Source organism: Canis lupus, chromosome 2 (genome assembly GCF_048164855.1).
Source record: "Canis lupus baileyi chromosome 2, mCanLup2.hap1, whole genome shotgun sequence".
Lineage (NCBI taxonomy): Eukaryota > Metazoa > Chordata > Mammalia > Carnivora > Canidae > Canis > Canis lupus.
Window position 1 is genome coordinate 87603536 of NC_132839.1, and position 27154 is coordinate 87630689.

The 27154-nt window shown below is 41.6% G+C and overlaps 1 protein-coding gene across 6 annotated transcripts in view; it reads left to right on the forward strand.

Moving 5' to 3' along the window:
- PPARGC1A (PPARG coactivator 1 alpha) overlaps positions 1 to 27154 on the forward strand; it is a 638569-nt gene that overhangs the window by 431150 nt on the left and 180265 nt on the right. The gene's annotated exons all lie outside the window — the stretch shown is intronic.

Consider the following 27154-nt stretch of genomic DNA (forward strand, 5'->3'; position numbering starts at 1 on the left):
TAACTCTCCGAAGACGGGCTGACTTTGCAGCGTTTAACTCTCTTGAAGGAGATTACCGTAATTACCAGTGATCAATGTTTAATGCCTCTCTACCCAACCCCACCTTTGCCCCTTTACAAGACAGGTTGCAAAAGAAAAAAGAGAAGAGAAAAGAAAAGAAAAGAAATCAGTGATAGCAACTTTATAGTGAGCTTGATTTACTTTACAAGAAAGTTGATTGTGGCTTGGCTTTTGAAATATGCCTAGGCTCAACAATGCACTGTTTCTGAGTATTTTCTGCAGTGTCACTCGCTAGATCGTTCCTATATTTTTACCCAATGGATCAGGTTCCTTTTGAAGATGTACCATGTTCTCACTTGAAAAAATTATGAGGGGAAAAAAATCATTTGATTTCTCCCTCTCCGTTTCTTACAAGGGCAATCTATATGGTTCAGTTTGAGAGCTCATGATTGGTGCGGATGTTAGGAAAGAACCGAGGTACTGCAAAGATTCAACATGAGGAAATGAAAGTACACCTTGGAGAGATGAATTATCCCCCCCCCCACTAATTAATAGCATATTATAACAAAGGAAATCCTTAAAAGGTAAAGGTATGTTTTTTTCAAGTCACATTTATCAAACATGGTAAAGTAGTCCTGAGCTCTATTAGTTCCTGTGGATTTTAACATGATATATGGATTTTCCTTTTCTATTGTTCAAATGTGAAAATGTTTTAAAAAGAAAAACATGCTTTTATTGCCATTTTTTAAAATATTGAAGGGGATAAAAAGGAAAGTGTAATAAGAGCAGTATATTTTTATGTCAAAAGTAACCTTTCTGTGGTACTCTTTAGATAAAACTGAATATTGGGAAAGAAAGGGAAAGATAAGTAGTTCTCTTATTCATCTTAGTCCAAAATCCATTTTACTCACTGCTGGTTGTTGGCATTGTGTGATGATATGACATAGTACCAGAAGATCAGATTATCAGGGAAGAAGGAGATTCCCAATTTAATAGTTACTCACCGAAATTTTTCCCTTATCTCTACATCACAGAAAAATAAGTAGTTGTTAAATTTCAAATCCTGCAGTCTTTCTGATTTATCATCAAATTGTGGATGCACTTAGCTGCCTAGCGTCAGGGAATCCAATAAGTCCTGTCACATAAGAAGAAAAGGAAAAATCCCATTGGATAATGGGTTACATTCTCCCCCACAGTGATTTATTTCTGTCACAAGACTTAATTTTATCATGAGGCAGATGCTCTGTCTGTATCAGTGTATTCATTTCTGCATTTATCTGCTTCATTAAAAAAAAAAAGCACCTGCTGCATTTTTGGGGGGGATGTATTTGCTTCTTTTATCTGCCCTGATGACCTGATTATGTGCTATTTAACTACATCTTTAATTTCTACTTCTTTACATTAAAAAAAAATCTTATGCATTTTATGAAGTGAGTCCAATGTGGAGGGGGTGCCACGCAGACGAAATTGCACGGGGTAACGGGTACAGCGACAGAAGGTGTTAACATCTGAGCTCTCTGGTACCGAGTCTCTGAGATTCATGTCAGAGGGAATAAGCAGAGCTTACTGGGGTTATCAGGCGATACCTGGGATGAAATGGTGACAGCCTCTGTTATGAATTAATTTTGTTGGCCCGTGTATGGAAGACGTTGTTGCCTTTCACAAAAGGTGCCAGGTAGACTTAGAAATACACATAAAAAAGAAGAAAAGATGGGGAAAGAAGGGAGAAGAGAAAGAAAAGAATAAAGGAAGGAAGAAGGAGGAAAGCAAGAAAGAAACCTAAAAAAAAAAAAAAAATCCCATCATTTTTATTTGGTCTGAGTCCCTACACCTCGGCACAGAACATTTTAATGACGCGCTTGGGTCTCATCAACTCGACCCTCCCTCCAATCTGCCACTTAATCCAGATTCTGCTCCTATGAATAATCAGCCTTGTTCTTGGGGCAGCTGAGGTCTACAGGTTGGACTCCTTCGCCAACCGTCCTCACTCCGGAGCAGCAGCTACATCTGCCTCCCCGCGCGGCTCCCTGCCTTTCGTCTCTCCACGCAGGTGCCTGCCCCCCTCCAGGGAAGGGGTCCCTGCGAGAGACCGGCCGATAGCTGAACTGTCCCCTGAGCTCGGGGTGGGACACTCGGCCCAAAGGACCGGCCCTGTTGTCAGCTGCCAGTGACAAGCGACAGGCCCAGCTGTAACTTCTACAAAGTTTCCAAAACCCCTTCTTGGACCTTCTGTCTGTTTCTCCTTCCTCCTCTGACTTCCCTTGAAAACCAAACAAACAAAAAAAAGTCAGCTCAGACCATCCAGGGTTGGTTATTATTTATTTATTTTTTCCATCAAATAGGGCACAGAGGTGAAGGTAGATTGTGATGCTGGGTTTCCCAGATTTGCATTTTAGTGGGAGCGCTGCAAGCAAGCTAATAGACGAGAAAGGAGACCAAGTTAATGACAATTCTCTAAACAGCTGTTGTACGATTCAGCTCCACTACTTCAGTTAATTAATCAGCACCTTGCTGGCAACTCTGGGGGAGAGACTCGTTAGATACTGGTAGCAAACAGACAATGCTTTCATATCAAATATGTTCAACAACGTCTAATACAGCAATAACTTCCACAGAAGAGGGTAGGGAATAGCGAGGCTCAGGAAGGCGCTGGGGGAGCGGCCCTGGGTATTTCTGCAGCTCTGCGCTTGCTAGGAGAGCTGCATATGCTGCTTTCTTTGCTGCCTGTAACCCGCCGGAATAAAACGCGGGCACGGGAATCTCCAGGGCTTCCTGTTATCACAGATGCCTCTTTTTATCGTAATAGATAAAATACGTTTCCGTGAGTCGGTCGCAATGTTCACGATACATAGTAAATCGAGGGTCTCCATTGCTGATTTGGGTCACACTGGCCCGTTTGGAATTTTAATCACTGGAATCACTCTCAAACTTGACGACAGCTAAAGGGGATCCAGACATTCGGATATAGGCCACTCACCCAGCCACCACAGCATTTAGGATGAGAGCTATCGACTCTCAAGCTTCTCCTGACTTTTTATATTCTAAAGGGAAGCAACCTCTCCTTCTCCCTGGGAAGTCAATAAAGCCATACATATTTTATGAATGATAATGCACAGAAATCTTAAACAGACAAAATTATATCTATAGCTGGCTGATGTCCTCTGCATTTTCTTGCTCTTCCAGAATTGCTGTCAGTAAAATCGGTACGGAGTTCAGGGTAAAAGTTGTGTTATTCTATGTCTCCTGTTATCACATGGCCTTCTCATTGACTAATTAAAAAGTTACCATTACGCGTAGGGCTTACTTTCCTCTCCTTGCCACTCTGTTTTTACCTTGACATTTTACAGAGATAATATAGAAACATGACGGTAAAAAAAAAAAAAAAAAAAAGATTTGCCAATAAATGGCCAAATGGTAATACTTCTCCAGTTCGGTGAGAAAAACAATTTTGATCTCAATAAACAATATAAATGATTATCATCTAAATCTTAAAAATATACACGTATTAAAAAAAATATATACACGTATGTGTTTTATATATATTATATAATTTTATCTATTTTATCATTTTCCACTTGGGAAAAAAAAACTATGAAGGAGAAATTGTCTAATGTTTGTAAAGATTATCATGCTTTGGCAATTCTCTTTGAATTTCCTCCTCTGATATTCTCGCAGGAAAATCCAGCCTTGGGTTTCCTGCCCACCTGCCAGGGGTCGGGTGGAGACCTTTACACCAAAGACTTGAGGTTGAATTAACCAATTCATGTGGGCGATTTATCCAGTCGGCCCGCACGTACTGATGTAGACAATTACAGCTTCAGTTCTTTAATGAATCCTACATTATGGCAGAAGAGTATCATCGAGTCTACAATACTCCAGGGAACTATAAAGAGAAATGTCCCTTTTAAATTAGCTTTATGGTGCTGAAGCTTTATGTATTTACTTGCAAGTTCAATATTAACTCAAAGTACAATTCTTGAACTCTCCCTATTGTCGACGACAGCGTTGCTTGCAGAAAGGGCTTTCTTGGTGGTTATTAATGGTGAGTCTGTTTAAAAAAGGAAAAACAGTTCCCACCTGCTATAGTTGCTTTTGCTCTTTTGCTACGGAGAGAGCTGGATGCTTTCTTAATCCTAGGTAATCTGACGTACAAAACTTAGATAAAAAAGGACTTCTTGCCTAATCCAACTTCTCAGAGTGCGATTTACTTTTAGATTTGATTTACAGATAGACTTTTTTTTTTATTTTTTGCTTTCTTCTTTTTCCACATCATGGGTTCCTGATTCGTGACCTATTTAGGATAGAAGTGAGATGAAATTTACTAGGGAAAAAGGTGGTGGCAGAGTGGTGGCTTGGTCACTACTCGGCTCTGGTGCGTCTTGGGCTTTTTGAAAACTATACATTGTCTTGTAGCTTCTTTGTAATTCATTTGGACATTCAAAGCTTATCCCCAAATGGCTAATGTGGCACATGCACCACCATGGTCCTTCTGACACCCAAAGCAGACGTCACTAATGGATAGACATCACTAATCTATCTTACTAAGGGCCCATAGATACAACTTTAGAGTCTTTGTGAACACCAAGCTGGAAGCTAGTTACTCACTGATCAAAGCTGGTACAAGGAGTAAAATTTATTTTATTGCCCTTGACCTAGACCAGGGGGTGGCAAATTATAATTCATGGACCAAATATGGCCTGCCACTTGTTTTGGAAAATAAAGTTTTATTGGAATGCAGCCCTCTTCACTCATTTATGTATTGTCTATGGCTGCTTTCATGCTACAAATGACAGAGTGGAATGGTTATGATGGAGACCGTATGGCTCTCAATGCCTGAAATTATTTACTTTTTGACTCTTTACAGAAAAATTTAGTTGACCCCTGGCTCAGATCTTTATAGGTTTCCTTTGTCTAGGCTTTCCTTGTTTTATAGAAACAGAACATGTTAGGAAGCTTTCTCACGGGAAGCAGAGTGGTAGGGAGGACAAGTGGGAACAAGAGAAGGATGGAGAAGAGGGACCAGGCCTGAGTGGTAGTGGGAATGAGAAGCAGTGAACTTGCTTCCTGTTCTGCAGTTCTGACTGGGAAATCCTTTTGGATTGAGACAGGTAGGAATGAATAGAAGGACTTTTCTCATCGGTAGATGCTGCCCTGTAATGGAAGGAGCTCAGTTTCCACAACTGGGTTGGAATCACCTCACTACTCACTTTCCATGTGACTTTGGGTTTTGCATAAGAAATGGTGATTGATGCTTACCTATTCAGGCACTAAGGGATGCGACACATGAAAATTGCTGGTAAGAGGTAAGAGTTCAATCTTTGTTGGGCTCCATCGCTCCATTTCATCAGGAGAGAAAATGCCATCGGAGTTCCGAAAGTGTTTATAAACAGCCAAGTCTGGATGAATGTGGAGGGTCCTCTTGTTTGTGTCATGCAGACCATCAATCCTGCTAAAGATGAGAAGAACATACTTTCTCCATAGCCTCATTTTCTTCTTGCCTGTGAGGCTTGTCTGGATTGGCCTCAAAGCCAGGCTCCCTGTGCAAGGCTGACTAGAATTTACTTCACCTTTCAAAGCATTCTGTATTTTTAAAAGGGATTCTTCATTGTTTCATTTACCTAATCAATGAACATATAAAACTGAATATGACTCATTTCCTCCCCACGGTCCACCAGAGGAATAAGCAAGTAAATGAGAATTAGGATGAAGAGGCAAGGGGTGGGTCCGTGGTGATGCTCCAGGAGGGCTCTGCTCCTTGTTGGAGAAGTTACTTTCTCACAGAAGGGACTCTTTAGCTGAAGGTTGAGAGATGCAGAGAATGCAGAGAATGAGAAGGGGCTGGGTGAGGATCTCGGGCCCGTACAGATAAGGGAATGAAGAAAGTAAAAATCAAAGTGAGGACGTGAATGTATTTGGGTAGCGTGGGTGGGTGGTAGGAGACAGTCATGGAGAGAATCACAGACGCCTTTAGTTGCAAATCTTGGGGATTTGGATTTTATATACCATCCTGCCCAGGACCCTGAGGACTATGAAGCAGGACGGTGACATGATCAAATGGTGACTGCGTCTTTCAAAGGGTGTTTGGGAGGTCAGAGAGGAATTATACACCAGAATAGGACACTTAGAAGGAGAGTCAGTTCATGGCAAGATGCAAAAGTCAAAGTGTGTGTGTGTGTGTGTGTGTGTGTGTGTGTGTTTCCCTCCGAGAGTCGATCTACATGACTTTCCTACATTATTTCCTACCGAGCAGCACAGTATGAATAAGACCAATAAGCCCCTGCCGGTCCTTGTTTGTGTGCTCTACTTCTCTGCAGACTTTACTTAGACCTGAAAAACTTTGATATAATCAATACCATTGGCGGGGATGGGGTGGGGCGGGTGGCGGGGGGGTGGGGCTAATTGGAACTTGTCACAAAAAGAGATTGATTATCTAACAATGATTTAGACTCACACTAAATTATATTAAACTCCTAATTTTGGTAGGACACGATCAATTTCAAATATACTGTTGTAAATATGAGTTTCTTTTGGGCCAGCAATCCTTCATGGAAGGAAGGGGTAAGCATTTTGAATCTGGGATAGTCTCACCCCTCTTCTGTTGATTGTTGCTTCTGTTGGTGTCTGTTGGGGAGACCAGATCCATTCCTTGGTGGTGTCCAGTCATTGTCATTTCTGATAGGACTCTGCTGCGGTGGCCTTCTTGCAAAGCCTGACCAACTTCCTTTCTTACCCTATCCTCAGCTTCTTCCCTTATGTGGTATTTTATGTATTTTTACATGCATGCTCCTCCCTCTTGCAACCTTGGAGATGCATCGCTGCTGCACTGCTGGTCTTGAGACAGTGGGGCTTGGAGAAGGAATGCGGACTTTGAAATGCCACAAACTTGAGGTGAAAATCTGAAAATGTCCCTTGGCATCGTTGCGAGCACCCAACAAGTTCGCTTCCATTCTTTCATTTCTTTTTCCTTCATCTGTAGAAATGAAATTATTGGTACCTACCTGGCAGATCGTTGTCAGATTTGGATTGGACACGAGCACTCTACCTAGCGTTGTGTCTGCTGCAGTTCATCTGCCTAGAATGAGATAGCCAAAGGGCTTTATTACTAGTGGTGTTTTCTGCTTTCCCCTCCTCTGCCCAATCTGGGTGAATGTTTATGCCCATCAGAAAAGCCTGTTTCATTAGCAGGAAGACCGACTGCCATACAGATCACTTCTCTCCTCAACCCCCTGGAAGATTTTCACCCCAGGAAACAAAACAGCCCTTTTCTCTAGTACTTTCTGACTGGTATACTTTAAAGCTTCTCTGCTGAATCTTCCAGGCAGGATCAAAAGAACTCTGGGCTCCTGGAGCTTCAGAACGTTTTAAATCTGCTCGGGAGCCTTTAACTGGTTACTGCCTACATACAGGGATTACATGGACGGGGGCGGGATGGGTTTAAGCTGAGCCACAGAGAAAATGGCCAGAATAGTAGTACAAAGAGGGTTTGCCTGGAAATGAGGTGACCAAGGTTCTAATCCTCAGCTTATTACTAGCTCATGGCATGGGCATCTGAGCAGACTGGGATATTTTACCTCCAATTCACATTATCTGGAAACTTCTACTCTTCTCTTTCTTTTTTTTTTTTTTTTCCTTTTGACCTCAGGAAAAATTGTCAAACACAAATGATAACTGTTTTTAATTCTGAAGTTCCTTTAGGAAGGAAAAGGTGCCCAGTGGACTGTTTCAAGCCCTTAGGATAGAACTGAGAAAATTAGTCTTAAGGGTACTGAATGGCATCCCAGTCACTCAAGAAATTATTATGCCTTTGCTGTGCTGTTTAGGAAAAAAAAAAATCATTTCCCCTTCCTTCTATCATCTGTATATGTGCTACTTTTCAGTAGCCTGGAGACCGCAGGTAGGGAACGAGCTGTTAATGAGAGTCTTTCAGTTTAGTGGTCAAGAGCTTGGACTTGGGAATTCGGTCCAAGCTCTGTCTCTGATCCTGATGATCTCTCTGTCCATGAGCAAGTTGCTTACCTTTTCCAAGCCTCAGTATCAACATCCGTAAAATGGGGCTGATGGCAATAGTCCCTGTTTTATAAGGGTAAACTCTGAACCAAAGATATCAAATAGCTGAAACAGGCAGAGCTTGGTTAACGTCCAACATGCTGCTGCAAATGTGAATTTACTTTCCGACCATTACTCCTTCCTCATGGAAGGAATTGGCAAACATTTTCTGACCAGGGATCATTTGATGTCAGTGTTTCATTCTGGCTGTGTGGGTCCAGTGAACTTTGTCCTCTGTCCCCATTTGTCATTTTCTCTGTGTGTTGCAGGGGTTCAGTCTACTTTTACAGTGAGTTGGTGTCTGATGCGATTCACTGTTGTGTTGAAGGAAGAAATAGTCTACGGAAGACGCTTAGTGTGTTACCTGGCACACAGAATATACTCAGTAATTGTTAAATACCATCATCATTCTGATGAGATTCTATAATGCGGTAACACGGAATATTGCTCTTCTTCAATTTTTTTTTTAGTACTATGTACACAGAGTCCGACCTTTTGTTTTGTTTGTTTGTTTTTGTAACCCTTGTTTTCTAAGGGAAGATGGACTAAGGCCAATTTCCTTCAGATTCCGGGATTAGGGGATAAGGCTAATGTGTCATCTTAAGGGGACACAATTAAACTTAAGCAATAATTTAGGTACCAAGAGAATCTGATTAAAGCACCTAAGGCTCTTTGAATTTTTCAGGAAGGAAGTGCTGTGCGAATTAAATATTGTTTAATTGAAAGTAGAGAAGGTGCTTTCATTGGCTCGTCAAATGTTGGAAGATTAGGCTAGAAAGAGCCCCAGACTTCATTCTGATGTGTGCACAGAATGGCAGGAGCAGCAGAGGGAAGGAGCACAGTTTAAAATGGAAGCAGAGAAGCTGCAAAGGGAACTGAAGACATTTTGATACAAGTGGGTATAAAATTAATGGGCTATATCGAGTCTTTCAATCACTCTGTGAAAATGGGAATATGTAGCTTGTCCAAAGGTACGATTAACAGACACAGAACCGCACCCTTCATGTTGCTGTGGTTAAGAGGATGGGTCTTGGGGTCAAGCCGACATGAGTTCAAATCCCAACTCTGCTATTTTCTGAGTGCACACGTGGTAGGCAAGTTAGGTGAACGCTCAAGCTCCCAGTTTCTGGATTTTTTTTTTTTTAAGGTGGAGACATCTAATAAAAATTTATAGGGTTGCTTTGTGGATACAATGGAATAATGTATACGGTGCTTAGAACAATACCTGGCACACAATGAGAATGGAGCATGATAGTAATAAGATTACCCGACTGTAATTATAATATTAGTAGGAACACAGTCCGGTCTATTCCTGTTCTCTGTACCAGCACAGTGGTAGAAATGGAACTACTAAGAGAGTTGTAGTTTCCATATGACAGACATAAGGGAATATGATTGAAACTTCCCTTCCCTCGGACTTGGAAGGAGGGGAAACAATCACCAAGCGGTAGTTGATGCAAGAATCATTTATTATATTGTTCGATGCATGTTATAAAAAAAGAACCCCACAGTAGATTCCTTCCAAATTGCAGTGCCTGGAAACTCGTTTTATTCTGTTGAACTGAGATCTTGCCTGGGAGGAGATAAGGAAAGCTTGCTAGATTTGAGGAAATTCAGCACCAATGATTTTTCACTCCAGTGTTGCAGGGTTCCTCCGTAACGATTTTTTTTTTTTTTTTCATTCTTCTTTCTCTGTGTCTTGGCTTTTGACCTTGGTCACGTGTTAACTTTTTAGTCTACTTGCTGAAAGGCCTGGGGTATGGAGGAGAGAATGTGGCATGGGTTTCAGAAGCTTGTGCTCCCATTTCTACTCTGCCTTGTTCGTGGGAAGTTTTGAGCTCCTGACTTAAGGCATCCCAGTCTCTGTTTTCTCCTTGGTCAAATGAAACTTATAAAAATGGCTTTGCAGCAGGGTTGTTGGAGAATTAATCCAGATGATACAAGGTAGGCTCCCAGAGCAGGATTGACCCATTGTAGGCTCCTTCATGTCATTGCCTGGATGCTCAGTTTTCCTCTTGAGTTCCCTTTGAGGCCTCTTCCAGGAGGAAGGACATACCTGGGATCAGAGTAGAAGAGCCTTCCTCCGGCCCTGCCCCTGCCCGGACAGGAAAGCATCTGAGACAGCGTTTGCTTGAGCACTTTCTCAGGGTCAAGTGTTTTGCTTCCTGGGTTAATTTTTGCTAATTCTAGATTAATCACCTCTTTGATTCATTCAACAAATCTTTATTGAGCAGCATTGTGTTTGGTGCTGGGGGCATACAAAAAGAGAGAAGACTTAGTTCCTCATTCTGTAGAACTTCCCTTGTCTTACACCCCTACTCAGAGCAAAGCCATCTGCCTGCCCATCTCTCTTAATTGGCCTTGTCTCTGGAGTGACCATCATTTCCAGAAAGTGGAGTGGCCCTGTCATCTGTGACTGGCCTTCGGGGATTGGGCTTGGAACAGGCTGTCCCTCCAGGTCAACAATATGATTCTGAAGAGCTCTTTATTTTTCATTTTAAATGGATATGGGAAAACTCAATTCAAACAAGTCTCCTACTTACAAGGATGTTCTGATTGCAGCTGCCATATTCTTACAGGCTGAGATGCTTAGATACTTTTATTTTATTTTAGCATTTTCCAAAGCAGTTTTAGCAACAGATGCCAATTTCTGTATTGGATGGGGATGCTTCTTTCTCCCTCCAACTTGATTTGATTTGTACTTTGTCAGGGGGTCAGGCATCATTCCTCCCACATCCCCCCACTATGAATTGCAGGAATTGCTGAAACGTTGTGCCTGTATCTTTGGTGCTCTTGCCTTTCTGTTGATTGTCTGCAGGGTCGTGGTGACTGCAGAAGCCTTGTGTGTGTCAGCATAGTGATTCCACCTCTGAGCTGGACCTGAGCTCAGCAACTTGGTTCTCCAGTGATCAGGAAATGGCCAGTGTGTTTCTCAGCAAGAATGTACTCTTCAGAGAGCCTGACAGAGTTCTGACTGCAATGGAACAGGAGGTTCCTTATGTTTCTCGAAAGCATGTGGCAGTTTTCTTACAAATAATGTAGTATCCTAGTAATTGGTGTAGGAAAATGATCTATCCTAGTATGCATCAGTTCTGCTTACTACAATCTGGGGTGCCTTACTACTGTGGTCAGGACGGGCTGTTTAATTGTTGCGTGAATATTTGCATGGTACGTAGTATAGTGAATGTGGTATTTATATAACAGACAGTATTACTGTTGGCATTGTTATTCTGTGCATTCAGGGTACCTGGTAAATTATTGACAAGGAGGCTCAAGGTTCTATTATTATTCTTCATGAATCATATATATATATATATATATATATATATATATATACACACACACACACACACACACACACACACATATGTAAGCATTAATGGTAGGGACAAATTATTTAAAAAAGCCAATTAAAAAAAGCTTCAAGTATTGCCTTTTGGGATGGGGACCAACTTACTGTCTGCTTTGGATATGTGTAACTATTCTTCCTTTAATTCATTTTTAAAGGAATTCATTTTTAAAGGAATTCATTTTTAAAGGAGTTTTGTTCTTAGCCTAGGTGTTGGCTAAGAACAAAATATTTCATACATTGAGTGAGTTCATGAGACTGAGAGTCAGGAAATTAGAGTTGGGGTCCTATTTCTGATGAAAATTTTAAGTTTCCTTTACTCATTCATACATTCATTCATTCACATATTCATTAATTCATTAAATGCTTACTGACCAACTGGCATGCTAGGGGTAATCAGTGGGGGGGGGAAAGCAGATGATGTCGTTAGTCTCATGGAATTTATGTTCTTAGGTACGTTTCACAACTTTTCTGCATTTTGGCTTCTGCAGTTCTAGAAACACATAGAATAGTGTCTCCCGCTGTTCTTGCTTGTTCTTCTTTCCACTCTAATTTCCTCGCAGTCTTGTTGTGCCTGTCAAATGGGATAATATGTAAGAACAGTTTAGAGCACAAGTTAAAAATGCAAAGCCCGAATGCCTCATGCCACACTTCCCTATTCCCTTATCCACTTGCACTTAGTTATGAAGACAAAGCATACATTTAAAAAATCTGTCAAGGAAGTGATGCAGTGTTGAACTGCTACAGAAACCATTAATTATTGACATGACCTCTTGTTAACCGAGGATTGAAATGTGCATTATTAAAAGAAAACTCCACCCCAAATTCTAAAGCCATTAATCTGAAAGTTTAGAAGGTATTAGATCTTGTAATGATGGGGACATTAGAAGCGCTTGATAAATATATACTGGCTGGCAGTCTTTCCAACCTTGTGTTTCTGTGTAACAGTCTTTGCATTAGGAAATGTTCAAATGTAAGATTTGTTCCCTAGAGGTCAAAGAATTGTATAGTATACTATTTTATACACATACACACAATGGACAATTTATGGTGCAAATTCTTTTATGGTTATAACTCCTTATGTGTTATAAATAATATCTATTTTGCATAAATATATGTATATAATAGATATGTATTAACTATTCATATAGGCATACTGTATATAGTTTTCTCTAAAACAGTGGTAAACCCATAGATACTATTGGGAGGATTTCTACAAATACAAAACATTAATATATTCTAAGCACTTAAGAGAGCAAGAAAAGTTATTAATCTTCAGTATGCTAGATTTTTAGCAGTTATCTTTCAAAGCTTTGTTTGTTTGAGGATCGTTTTTGCATTTGGGTATTCCCAACACTATTGAATACCAGGGGTATTCATTCTCATTCATTTAAACAAGTATTTATAGATTATCTACAATATGGTAGCATTAACCTGGGAGCTATGGATACCATGATAAACAAACTAAGGTTCTGCTCTTTTGGGACATATAGCTGAGCTGGGCAATCAAAGAGCAGGCGGTTATAACTTAGAAGTATATGTGGGAGAACGTGGAGGTGATGAGATGCTCTGGGAAGGAGAATCTCTCAGGAGCATGGCAGGTGGGGTGAGGGTTAGCTAAGGCTTCCACAAACACTGGCACCTGAAGGAAAAGGGTTAGGTGGGTGGTAGGGGATGAGCATAGGGTTGTCTTGGCTGAATGAACAGCATCTGCTAAGGCTCAGAGGCAAGCATAGCATGATGGGCTTAGGGAACCAAAAGTAGCTCTGAAAGGCTGCAGCATATTTGGGAGGACAGAATGATGAGGAATGAGTGTTCATAATGAGTCTTAATCAGCAAGCAAAGGTTAGAAGCTATAGCAGAAGAAATCTTGCTACAATAAAATCACTTCTTGCAGTCCTGTAGGGTTGGAGGATGCTGTGTGTGTGTGTGTGTGTGTGTGTGTGTGTGTGTGATATCTATGGCTTAAATGCAGATTTGCCTGAAAGGAAGGGGGGCGGACAAACTCCATATTCTTATTATTGCTTTCAGCAAGTGGTTTTATGATTCTGTGCCTTTGGTTTGATGCTTCTGGCACACGGGCTACCTAAGGGAGATTCCATTTTCCATCTATCCAGTACCCATTACGCGTGCCATAAGAAGTGTTACGGGACTTTATGGTTGAAAGCAGGCCTAGGTACCTCGGGGTTTACTTTTACATTGACTTCTGTGTTCTTCTTGCTGATAGAATTACCATCAGAATACTTTTTAACTGCCTGCAATTGCCAACTATATTGGAGAATTTGAAGATGAGAAAGAGAAATAACATCCTTGGCAATATTTGATAAGCATTTTGTGCATTTCTTTTTGATTCCCTCTGAACATGCCACTTATTTAATATGGGGGCTCAATCATGCCCATTGTTTACTGATGTACCCTAGAGACGTGATACTACGTACGGAATGGAGAACTAGCACACCAGAGGTTGAATTTTGTTTCTGCTGGTGACTGGGCCGTGTGACCCAGGGCAGATCTGACTTTCCTTGTCCTCAATTTCATTATCTGTAAAGTGTAGGCAAGCCTACCGACAGAGATTGAAGCAATGGAATGAGATCATATGATCAAATGCTAACGTAGCCTGGGTTTTCATAGCCTTTGCCTGTGAAAGTTGCCTCCTCCTCCCGAAGGAAAGGAAGTTCACTTGCTCTGAGCTTGCTGGGAACCCATGCAGAGCTGTGCTCACTTGATAAATACCGGCCGGTTACCCTTGCAAGCGGAGCCTTATTAACTATTACTTTTAACTGAATGTTACCTGGGGTCATATACAAATCATTTTAATTTGGGAACCTGAGTCAAAATGTCATTACATTTAAGTTTAATTGATGAAGAATGCTGTGAACTAAAGTAAGGTAAAATCTTCTTTCTGTTTTTCCCTAGCTAATCTCTATTAAGTGTATGTAAATATTTTAAACTTTTTTTTTATTCTGCCTTAAGGCATTTCAATTAATACTGAGATGCATCGCAGCGAATACTTTAGTTTTCAAATGTTTACTAGAAATTTTCTAATTTTCAGATCGATGCGAAGGAGGCCTTCAACACAGAGCTTCCCCTGTAATGCCTCGTCAGAGATTGAAAATCAGAGAGCCAGGTTGTTTAAGAACTCGAAAGAGCCTTAGGCAGTGCCTGATGAAGTCTTCCCTTTTGCAGACAATGAAATGGGTCTGCAGAGAGGAAGGGTCATTGCCCAGGATTTGATGTTTACTTGGGGTTTAGTCTCAGAACTGAGGCTGGAGGGTGAAGCCTTCTGATTCTTGACCACCAGTAATTAACCATTTTCTGCCATCGTTTCCTCGTTAAAAAGTTGGTTGAGGTGTGATACAGAGCATGCTTTTGGTGTGATTGGCTTTCATGAGAAACAGTCTTAATGTGAGCCATTCTATTTTGTTGTTGCTATTGTTGCTCATTAGCTTGAAGGTAAAGCAGATACATCTGAATTTCCTCTTGTTCGTTCTGCTGCTCCTTGAGAATTGTGATTTGTGTGTGATTCTGTGTTTAGGTGACAGGGTGGGGCTGGCAGGAAGCGAGGAAGACATGAATTGAATGATTACAAATGAGCATGTAGTTTAAATGTTGGTAAGTACCATAAAAGGACAATAACGAGAGTTCTAAGAGCAGAGAGAGCAGTAGCCTCACCTTATGAAAGGTTCTCTGAGGAAGTGACCCTTGAGATGAGACCTGAAGTACAATGAGTAGCTGGCAGAGACACTGGGGAGAGGAATGTAGGTGTGTGTGTCCAGTGGAGAGGGGGTAGTATGGGAAAATAATAAAAATTAGCTTTGTAATAACATTTATATAGCCTTTGTATTTCTATTTTTGGCATTTTTGGAGAAGAATGTGTATATACAACATGTAATAATTTGTAAATGGCTAAATATTCATGCATTCGAGTGGATGCTAAAATATTTTTGCTAATAGAAACAAACATACAATGGAAGAGGTATAAGAATACTGTTTTAGCCAGATAGGACAGGGTACACAAAGGGCCTGATAAAGGAAGGAGGAGTATGGACAATTTTAGGAAACTTCACGAAGAGCAGTATGGTCAGGGAGCAGAACGTGAGCGGGGCTAGTAGTGTGTGATGAGCTCTAGAGGAAGGTAGGTTAGAGAGTTAAGATCTTTCTTATTTTGGGAACATTGGAAAGCCTTTAGAGGCTCTGTTCTTCCTTTCCTTCTTTGCATTTAATAAATATTTCTTCGGGCCAGGCATTGTTCCATCTTTTTCTCTGTTCTGTAGTTCTAGAAATTCTTGGCTCAGATTTCGCATCTTCCCATTCAAAGCTTTATATATTTTGGCCCCATTTAGATAAGAACTTATCCTCTGTGTGCATGTGGATGCTTTCCCCCTGTTTTCACATCAAGGTGCACACAGCTATCCCTGGCATAACACGACGAGGTGTCACTGCCCTGGGTGGTCGTGCCAGTGTTTGAAAGGCCCTGCATCTGCATTGAATACATGAGTACATCAAAGTGAGAGACTTGATTTTTGTCTCATGACATCTTGCACACATTTAGCAGTGCTTTTTTTTAGGTCCAGTGGTGACCGTGCATCAAGGAAGATAAAACACGTGTAAAGGTTATAGAGGGCTTACTATGTGGTGGCTGCTGGGTTAGGAGCTTTACATACTTTACTTCTTTTATTTTTTTACGGTAATTGCTACGAAGTAGATATCATGACTTATTTGTAACAGAACATATGTGACTCAGTGAAAGAAAGATCTGTTCGACTTTATACATCCGTGGTTGGCAAACTTTTTTCCTAAAAGGACCAGGGAGTAAATATTTTAAGCTGCACGGGCCATACGGCTTCTGTCTTAGCTACCCACCTCAGCCATTGTGGTGTGAACGCAGCCACCGACAATATGTAAACAAATGGGCATGGCTGTGCTCCAATAAAACTTTATTTACAAAAACAGATGGTGGGCAGGATTTGGCTTTGGGTTGTAGTTTGCCAACCCCTGTTAAGAATAATAACAATAAAATATTACACTAACTGTTATTGATCAGTTGCCAGTTCTGCGGATCAAGTACTTTACAAGCATTATCTTGCTGGATCTTCACGAGTTTTCTATATGATGGATATTTTTACCCTTATTTTACAGATGAGAAGGCTCAGACTTAACCAGGATAAGTAATTTGTTTAAGGGTGAGCAGGTGGTTGGTGACAATGCCGGGATTTTATCCCCTTTTTCGTTTCTAAGCTCTTTGACAAAATTTGAAGAAAGCATTTCTTCTTCCCTGTAATAGAGCAGCTCTAGCTGAGCTCCCGACTGCTCAGTTACAGACTACATTTCCTCGTGTTCCTTGTGGTGGGGAGAGACCAGGGTGACAAGTTCTAGTCAGTGAATCAATGAGATGTGAGGGAGGGTGATGTTTTTAACTTCCAGGCCCAACCCACCAAGGGGAGGAGCATGCCTGTCCCTTGTCTTATTCCTCTTCTAACTGGGCTGGAATGCTGTCACGATGGCAGGAGCTGAGCAGCTCTGTAGATCCTGAACTAAAGGCAGCGTGTGGAGGATGGTTGAGGACATCGCATTAAGGTGAAATACCTGAAATGGACCTAGCGTTTCAGCCTAAGACTTCATGTCATTTGAGCTGCTATGTGAAACAGACTTTTATCTTGTTTAAACTACTGTTATTTTGAGCATCTTTGTTATAGCAGTAAATCTGTCTCCTTACTAATATGGAAACCCAAAGTGGGGGGAGGGAGTGCAGTCTGAGATGGTTCTGAGGACTATCTTTTGCTAATGTATGGGAGCGGGTATAGCTTCAGGTTTGAGGAGAAATGAGATGAAATGAATGGCACCAAAAAATGGTGCCAGCGCTCTTCAATAATTACACATGCCCCCAAATTCTTACCTCTCCTTTCCCCTGAGGAGAAATGAAATGAGATCACTTTCTTGATGTGTTGAAGTCAAACATCTTGCTTTTTGTGCGGTTAATTTTGGACCTCTGTCTTGGTCTGACATTTTCTTCCTTGCCTCTCGGGGGGCCTGGTGGTCATACAGCCTCTTCTGTTTCCTTTTCTTTAATTCAGCTACCCTCATGCCCTGAGCTTCCTCTTCCCACCAAGCTGGGCTTCTCCTTAGCCTTCCCATTCATTGTGGCCTCAAAGAAAGTTACTGCTGATCACTTTGTGATCAAGCCAATGGAAGCAAAATAAAACAATACAGGGCAAAGTAAAACCAAACACAAACAGGGAATAATGATAATAGTTTTTAGTTTTATTTATTCATTTTTTAAATAAATTTATTTTTTATTGGTGTTCAATTTGCCAACATATAGAATAACACCCAGTGCTCATCCTGTCAAGTGCCCACCTCAGTGCCCGTCACTCAGTCACCCCCACCCCCCGCCCACCTCCCCTTCTACCACCCCTAGTTCTTTTCCCAGAGTTAGGAGTCTCTCATGTTCTGTCTCCCTCCCTGATATTTCCCACTCATTTTTTCTCCTTTCCTCTTTATTCCCTTTCACTATTTTTTATATTCCCCAAATGAACAAACTGTGGAAGGAGTCTCAGCATCCATCGAATGATAATAGTTTTTAAAAACACATGCACAAGGAGAAACAAGAGAGCTTTAAAAGCCTATGGTATGCCTGCACTTAGGTCCTTTGTTTCTGGTTGTTGACTTCCCTTTGAAGAGTTTGGACATGTCCTCTCTCTTTCCATACTGTGAAACTCGCCCCTCCTGACCCCACTTCTCTTTGATAGATGATGCCAATCCAGTTTTTCAGAAATGCACCTCTCCCAGCCCACATCTCATTTCTCTCGAGCTGCCCAATTGGCTCAACTGTCCGTCCATAAGAGACATAGAGGGGGAATTTCCATAGCAGTGATATCCTTGACACATTTCCTCCTCCTCTTCCTTAGAAGTGCAACATCCCACGACTGGTGTGCTATTTAACCTTGTCCTATACGTTCAAAGAGAGAGAACACATGAGCAAAGTTGTCGATGCTCTTCTAGGCACGAGGCCAGCAATTTGAGAAAGTGGCCGCCCAAAGAAACTCCGGGTCCTGACTTCCACCTTCATGGCGTGTGTACTGAGGATAACATGTAGTGTGTTTTAAGTAGGAAGCTGGGCAAGTCATTCATCTTCACCAAAACTCACCGCCTCATCTAGAAAAAAGAGACCACTAGGGAAACCCAACTGACAGAGCGTTGGGAAGATCAAAAGAGATGATATGTGTGGAAATGCTTTGCAAATCATAATGTAGTTTAAATGTGTTTAATTAAGCTGAACATTTGAGATGTAGATAATAAGTTAAAAGGAGTTCAGAGACACAAGAGAACATTACATACTAGAAATCTTGGAGAAGGCTTTGTGGAGAAAGGAGGAGCATAAGGACCAGGATAGTGGATGCTTTTCAAGTTCATGGTCACCCAGCACCATGTGCATTTGTGCTTCCGCCTGAAGGCATAAGACAGAAACTTTCCCCCAGGTTCCTCCTACGGTAGAGACACGTGAGTTCTACATCCATGTGAGATTCTGGTTTGGGTATGAATTATGGGGAGGAGTAGTTGGGGCTTGGAACTGGCTATTAGTGGCAGCCGCGGGAGAGAATCGGGGAAAGCTCCCGTGTTAGCCTCTTTCCTGGGAAGTCTACGGCCCACCTCACGTGCCTTGGGTCCCCACTGAACAACAGGCCTGTGATGCTGTTTGAGCATCGTTCTTGGTTGCTTAGCCCCTGGCCTGATGCTCTTGGAGTGTCTGGGAAGTGCTTTCCATTCTTTGATAATTTTTTTAAAAAAAATTAGTTTCAACTGGCAGAAATGGAATCTGTTGTTCCCAACTAAGAATTGCTGCTGATGAAGACTGGAAGATTTGTTAAGTGGGATGACCAAGAGAATATGCATATGCTCAGATTAGAGAATCAAGCAAGGGGAAATGAAATCACTAAAGCAGTGGATTCCTTGTGGTGAAAAGCAGGAGCTAAGTTTGGATAAAAAGGTGGGACCCATTGGCGAGAGCCTTGAATGCCTTGCAGAGGAATGAGGATTTTAAATGATAGAGAAGGGGAGCCTCTGGAGATAGTTGAGTAGATAAATGACATCACTGAATGTGGGTTTGGAGGGAAGGAAAGACCAAACTGCTAATCTCCCCTTTTCTGCTGGCTGGTAGTTTGAATTCAAGCCACAGGAAAGCGATGCTGGCTAAATTAATTGAAACAGAAAAGAAAGGCTATGGAGTTGCTTACTGAATCAGGGGAAAACCTGGGGAACCAGCAAAGTAGGAGCAGAGCATTCCTGAGAGACTGGACACTAAGAATTATCAAGCAGCCGCCAATGGGTGGGCGCCTGTGCTTACCCTGATGGGCTAGGGGACAGCCATGGACCAGTAAACCCAGATTAATAGGACCAGTAAGATTAATAGGACCAGTAAGCCCACCCATCAGAGAGAGAGGTGGTTCTCCAGAGATGAGGCCCTATGCAAGGACAAAAGAGGAGATGCCCGTTACGCCTGTCCTTGGCGATGGCCCTAAAGACACTGGACCCCAAGTAAGAATACATCTGAAGTAAGGAGCACAAAACACATCTGAGTCTGTGTGAGTAAAGGTGAAACGAAGCCATCACAGTGGTTATTTTCCCCTTCTGTACAGCAAGGACCCATGGCAACATCCCTCAATAGGTTTACAGCAGCTTCTTAGCCCCCCTGCAGGGTTGTGAATTGGGATCATTAAGTTTTAAGTTGTGCTGCTGCTTGGGTGTAAGTGATCATGTAAATATCAGGATGCTGGGTGGGGGAGCAAGTAATGGCGCGACTCTCAAGATCCTGGATTGTTGCTTATTAGCTGACATCCAGAAACACCTTAGGAACAGCACCCCATCCCCCAAATCATAAGCCGAGCCTACTTTATGAGCACCACGTTAGAAAGGCAAAGCTAATAATTGTAACCATGTAGATGCAGAACCCATTAATGTTTCTCATGCCCTGTGGTAGGAAGAAATATATTAAAAATTGATTTTTGGTTTCTGCCTTTGTCTGTGTAACATTTATAATAAAGGATACAGGAGAAAGTATCCTTTAAAATTGATATTTCAAAGCATTTTGGGCTTGTTGGTGTTAAAATAAATTTTTATTAATGGCCTTATATTGCATGGTAAAAGGTCAGCATCTGAATATGACAATTTCATCTTCTGAAAGGAAAAAAAAATGGTGCCAGCGCTCTTCAATAATTACACATAAACCAGAGTTTTTGCTAAATTATTGGGTTAAACCATTTTTAGACAGGAAATTATTGCTTGAATGTAACGTGGGCTAAGTGTAGCAAAATGTGCAGCTTTTATTTTTTTCCCTCTATTTTCTGCCTTTTTTTTTTTTTTACTCTTTCCCTGTCTCTTTCCATGTGCAATAAGATGTAACTTGCTTCCATGCTGTATGTACGGTAAGTGGTGAGCCATGTGTTCATATTACTTCTTTGTCTCTGGGATTCTATTATCAGTTTACTCTTTTATAATTGAAGAAGCTTTTGTTCATCTGTGAAAACACATTTCATTTTATTTTGTTCCTGTTTCAGCTTCTTGGACATGATGTGGTGAACATACAATTCTGCGGGTGTTCCCCCACCCCCCAGTCACTTTAAATAAAATATACTTCTGAAAAGCCTGCCCCATTTGTTCCGAATGTTTTAGAATGTATCTTAGCTATAATTCCCCAGAAATGAAATGGCATGGTGCACTTTCTGATGGGTTTTCATTAATCTGGTATAGTTTTGCTGCTGATTTGAGTTTATCAAATAGGGTTATAACCTGATAGAAATAATGCTGTCAAAGGCTTGGATTTATCATATGTTTTGAAATTCCATAGATGATGTGGGCAAGATGGATCCGTATCAGAAAACAGCCTTTGATTCAGAAGAGCTGCACAGGCTTGACGTGTTAATTGCCAAACCACCTAAAGTGTATAAAGAATGACATTTTATGTTACCTCGTTCATCATATTTTTAGAAAGACTATGTGATGGATTAATAAAACATAGCAAATCTTCTATGCAAACCAAATGTTTATAATAAATGGAGCATAATCTAACTGTTCTGCTATAAAATGAATTAAAGTAGTCTCTAGCCAGTAAATTCAAACAGAATAGAGTAGGATGGTTAGGTGACCTTAACAGGCAAGCATTTTACTGTTGAATACATAATTTCCTTTCAAATGGTCCTCCCCGGTCAGGTTGGAGTGGGTTCAAAGTAACGCTGGTGCTTTTCTTTAGCTGGTGGGTAAGCAAAACTCAATGCCGATCGGACGCTTGGCGGCTGCAGGGTTGGGGGTGGCAGCCGGTCGTGGCCGCTCAGGTCTGAACGAGGACGCCTGTCAATGCCAACTGAAAAGACTGTCACTGTGATGTGACTCTGCCCTGTTGTACAGTGTGGTAGCAGGTTTTTTTTTGCACTTACTTTGACTGCCCTAGTATGTGAAAGAGGAGGCAAGCTAATATACATTTAATATAAACCGTGATGAACACGTATCATGAGGCTTATGATATAGTCATGTCTCAAAATGCTTCTCCCCTTTATTATTGGCAAGCGGGTACCATGTAAAAGTGGGCCAGGGAGGGGTGATGATGATAGAAGGGGAAGGAAAGTGAAAAATGCTTTACTTTTTCATAGTTGTATTCGTCCTTGAGCCGCCCATTCTTCGGTGCTTTAATTTTTCTCTCATTGCAGCCATACAGGTGGTAGAGGGCTCCTTGGAGATTTGCTCCTCTTCTTTTTCTTTTCATTCTTCTCTCATCTTTTAAACAATGGGAACTTTCACAGAAAGCTAAGCTTCCATTTCCTTCTTTGGGGTAGAGGTGACTTTACTTAGAACACCATCGTTGCTCAGGGCTCGAGTGCAGCGAGTGCGTTGGCCCCAGAGCTGCCGGGTGCCCAGGCCCCGGGGTTTCTAGGCCCAGGCAGGGGAAGGCTGAGTGCTGCATGAGGCCAGCCCCAGCCTCAGCGGAGGGTCATGGGAAGATTTTGCAGCAGCCAAGATTTTACACGGTGCCCCGGAGTAGAGCCTGAGGAATGTTGTTCTTCTCTTCTGCCTCCCTCTCTTCTCTCCCCTCCTACAGCACCTTCTACCTTTCGTCCTGCTTCCTCTTCAGCAGTTATTCAGATCTCTCTACGTCTGCAAGTCCTTCGAGCTGCTATCTAGGTGAGCGTGGACCGTCCTTACAAGATACCGCAGGCTGGGGGACTGAATCCACATTTATGTCCCTCTGGTTCTGGAGGCTGGAAGCCCAAAATCAAGGTGCTGGCAGGGTGGGTTTCTTCCAAGGCCTCTCCTTGGATTGCAGGTGGCCACCTTCTCCTCCCTGTGTCCTCACGTGGTCTTTCCTCTTTGCACGCACAAACTTCTGGTGTTTCTTCCTCTTCTTATAAAGACATCAGTACTGGGGCACCTGGGTGGCTCAGTTGGTTAGGTGTCTGACTCTTGATCTCAACCCAGGTCTTGATCTTGGGATCATGAGTTCAAGCCCTGACGTCAGTACTATAGGATTATAGTTCTAATCTTATGATCACATTTAACCTTAATGACTTTCCTCCCTACAAGTAGAATTACTCTGGGGGTTAGGGCTAAACTGTGTGAATTTTGGGGAGACACAGTTTAGTTCAAAGCAACTACCATAAAGGCTGTCTGGATAAGTGGTCCATTTAGAGCACCGTATGAACAGATACCTTAGACCTCTGTTGGGGAGTAGAAAGTTATATATCCCACATCCAAGAGAGACCTATCTAGGAAGGAGTCAAGGCCCCCCTGTTGACCCCCACTCTCTTTAATATCACACTTCTCTTTTCCAGAGCATCTCTTGCCCCAGGGACCAAATACCTTCGTCTTTCAGGGTCCCAAGCCTACATGACTAGGGGTGTTTGTAGCAGAACCCCTGGGTTTGAGGAATGTTCTTTATTTAATGACTATGTAAAGATTCCTTAGTTTCTCTTTCTTGTTCTGCATCAGAGCTTGCATACCCACATGCACGTTTATTCCAAATTCCACCCTTCATTTTCCCAATGTTTCATATCTGCTAAACCCAACCTGACTTATTAGTACGGTGAGAATTTCAAACCCCAATAGCTGGCTGACAAAAGGCCATTGTCATCCTCATCACTGTTACTTTTATTGTCCCTGATGACATTAATTGGGCAGACTTTGATTTCAGCAGGTTAACTTTTTTGATCCCTACAACAACCATATCCCGCAGCTACTATGACAACTGCACGTGTATTTCAGATGTGGAAACTGAGACCATTAAGTCATTATTTGCATATTAGAAATTAAAAATGAGGGTCCTGAAGAGGTTGTCAGTTTCTCAAGATCTCATTGCTTGTGAGCAGCCAAGCAAGAATTTGAATTCAGGAAGCCCACTTCAGGCACCTACGCTACTAACTAATAGGCTGTTAGGAATCAGTAGCATAGTTAAAGCCTGGAAGAGACTATCAACCCTCCATAATTTGACTTAGTTATCAGACTGATGAAGAAACCAAGATCCCATGTGGTCCTTATTCTCACATGGTCATACGATGGGGTGCCACCTCGCAAACTGGGCAACTGGGATTCTTTATTACAGTTGACAAAAATAAAATTTACAGTTTTGAACACTCAAGTATCACTTTTTCTACACAATCTCTACATGATTGACTAATCTAGATGTCACCTCTCCCATTTTACAGATAAAGAGACTGAGATATAAAGGAAGAGGTTAAATTGGTCACACAGTTAGTTATCGTGGACCCCAAACTCAAACCAGATGGCTCTTTGAATCATAACCATGCTCTTTCCTCTCCCTTGGCTTTCCACCATGACTATGGCCATGGCTCTGCATCCCGAGGCCCCACCCCTTGCAAACTTTGCAAAGAAACATTATGCATGTGTCTATCCCACCCGAGGCAGTATCGTCTACTACAGAAAACATAGATGCCAACAGTCCTGGGTACAAGCCAGCCCTTGCAACTACTACTTGTGCCCTATGCTAACCTCTTCAGGCTGTCTGGGACTCAATTCTCCCATATGCAAGAGGGGAAATACATGGTAACTACATCAAGGCAATGTCTCTTAAGTCGATATATATTTATGTAGTATTTAACGTGACCATGAAGGCTAGAAACCGGGTCTGACCTCAAGGATCACTGTGAGAATTACATAATATATGCAGAGCGCTTAGCTCCGTTTCCTGCTACATAATAAACACCCACTAAATGTTACAAGGAAGCATTAATATTGTGATTGTTCTGATAGTGTTTTGGGTCCCCAGCCAATGCCTGGTCTGCTTGCGTGTAGCATTGTCACAGACATTTTGTGAGGAAACGTGCACACACACACATGCACACACGCATCCTTAAGGAGAGAATGCCTTTTTCCCATGTTAGCATTATTGGATCCTCAATAAACAGTGGGCCTGATGTGACTAATTCTTACCTCTCCACCTATCTAATACTTGGGCTGTTCTCCATGGCTTTGTACTTAGTCTTCTCCCTTTTTATCTTGCTAGGCCATTAGAACTCCTTCTCTTTGATCTCCGGTAGCTTTTAAAGAAGCTGGAGAAATCATTTTTTTACCGCTTGAGCCACTCTTTCCTCCTCCTTGCTGCCTTGTGTGTGACTTGGTGATGATGGCACCACCTGTCCTCACACCAACAGACTTGTTTTGTTTTATGGCTGTCGGTGGCCTCGGCCAGGGACGTTCCATGCTTTTCCCTGAGCTTTTGATTTCATGTCAGAAGTAGACCCCATATATTCAATTAGGAACACTTAAAAAAACTTCTTTCTACTGGTTTATAGTCCCATCTGGAGGAAGGGAGTTACTCTGCAGAATAAATTGAGTGTGAAATTTGGCTATGCAATAAGAATTCACTTCCGTTAAGGCAAAGAGAAGAGATGCATAAAATTCAAATCATGCATAGAATAAATGCTTTATCTTTAAGAAACATATAAATAGACATCAAACACCATAGAAACATAGAGGGTTTCCTCTCTCTCTCTCTCTCTCTCTCTCTCTCATCTCTCTGTCTCTGTCTCTCTCTCTCTTTTTAGAAACAAATTTGTGTGCAGTTTTATAGCAAAAACTTTGCAAGGAAAGATTATGCATGTCCAATGCTGATAAGACTGCCCAAATATAAATTTTATGATGCATTTCCTTTAGAATTCCATCTTTCTCCCCGCACAATCAAAGAAAGGAAAATAAAAGTTTGAAAGCCTTTGGAGTGCCAAGTGCAGGGACCTGAGGAAATCAGGAAAGAATTGAGAACCTGGTATTGTAGCTAATTTGTAACGTTTTTGCTAAGGCTGCTCTCCTTAAAAGAAGGCACTTGCTCTAAATTTTCTTTCCTTCTTCATCCACAGGACTGCACTTCCTACAAACACTTGCCACTGATAAAAATGCAGGGTAGGAAGTGAGGGGGTGAAGCAATTAGGGAAGCTTGCAAGCCAGCATCCTGAGCCCAGGAAGACCACAGTGGAAGGGCTTATCTGATCCTGCAGGGAATTGACAGTGGGTAGAGTCCTTGCAGTTGAATAATAATGCAGTTAATCTTTGCTTAACCAGCAGCTGAAGGACCCTCTAACCAACATCACTGGTACAGATAGGAAGTCACAGGTAGAGGGTCCTTTCAAGGACCCTTAGCATCAGACACCTGAAGATATGCACAGGAAATTCGTACTTCAAAAAAAAAAAAAAATCTGCCAATGGTATAACGATCGGATCTTATACTTCTCTAATGTAATATTCTCCAAATTATGACAAATAAAATGGTTTCCGTGTTCAGCTAAGTTTGGGGGAATACCGACTAAAGAAAAAGACAGAAGTAATGTTGCAGGACTTTTCAGAGCCTCTAACAGATTTCTGAGCATTGTGAATATCGAAGAGAGAAACACGGTACGAAATAGTAGTTTCTTTCTTTTTTTTTTCTTTTTTTTTTTTTTTTTCCACTAAGTATCTCACAAGTCTTTGATGCCTTGGAATACGCTCAAAGATAAACTGGCTAAGTGCTTCAGAAAGCACTTCCATAACAGATTATATCGGAAAAGTGAGCACGTGTATATTCCATCAAGGATGTGTTAAATTATGGTTTGTCAGTTTAATAAAATCTCAGTTACCTGAGGGGCTGCAATCACTCATCTGTAATCCCACAGAGTCGCAAAAAGCCATACTTTGACCATCACCACCTATGATCCTCTGAAACTTTCTGGCTTGCACAGCTGTGCTTTCTATTTTTAGAAACTGCTGTTTATTTGCAGGAAATATTGAATTCATCTTCCTAGATGAGGTTTACTCTACTGGCAAGAGATTTCAGATTTTCATTTTTATCATTATCTCTTTAAACCTGATTGTGTTTAACTTCTTACAGTTTCATTATTCCTGAGCACCACCTCTGACGTTTTGCCTTTCAGATTTCACTTTATTTCTTTAAATGTCTGTGCCTTTATTCCAATGTCATTTGGGGAGGATGAATTTCCTCGTTTCCATCCTGCTTGATCAACATCATTGAAGATAAGCAGCTCGGCAGCCATAGCATGCTGTTTCTAAGTATATATGATGGCCCAGATGACAGATTTTGTATTTCTATTTGGCTAAAAAGTGCTGTTTTCTGCTTAAAAAAAAATGTGATTTAGAGAAAGCACAACCACGAAAGTCAAATGCCTGAAAAAAACAGGTCCACAGTGCTATCTCCATTGTGTGGGGAGAGGGCGTCTCCTTCAGGTGGCTTCGCTGCAGAAGTGGATTAGTTTTTAGCAAATGACAGAT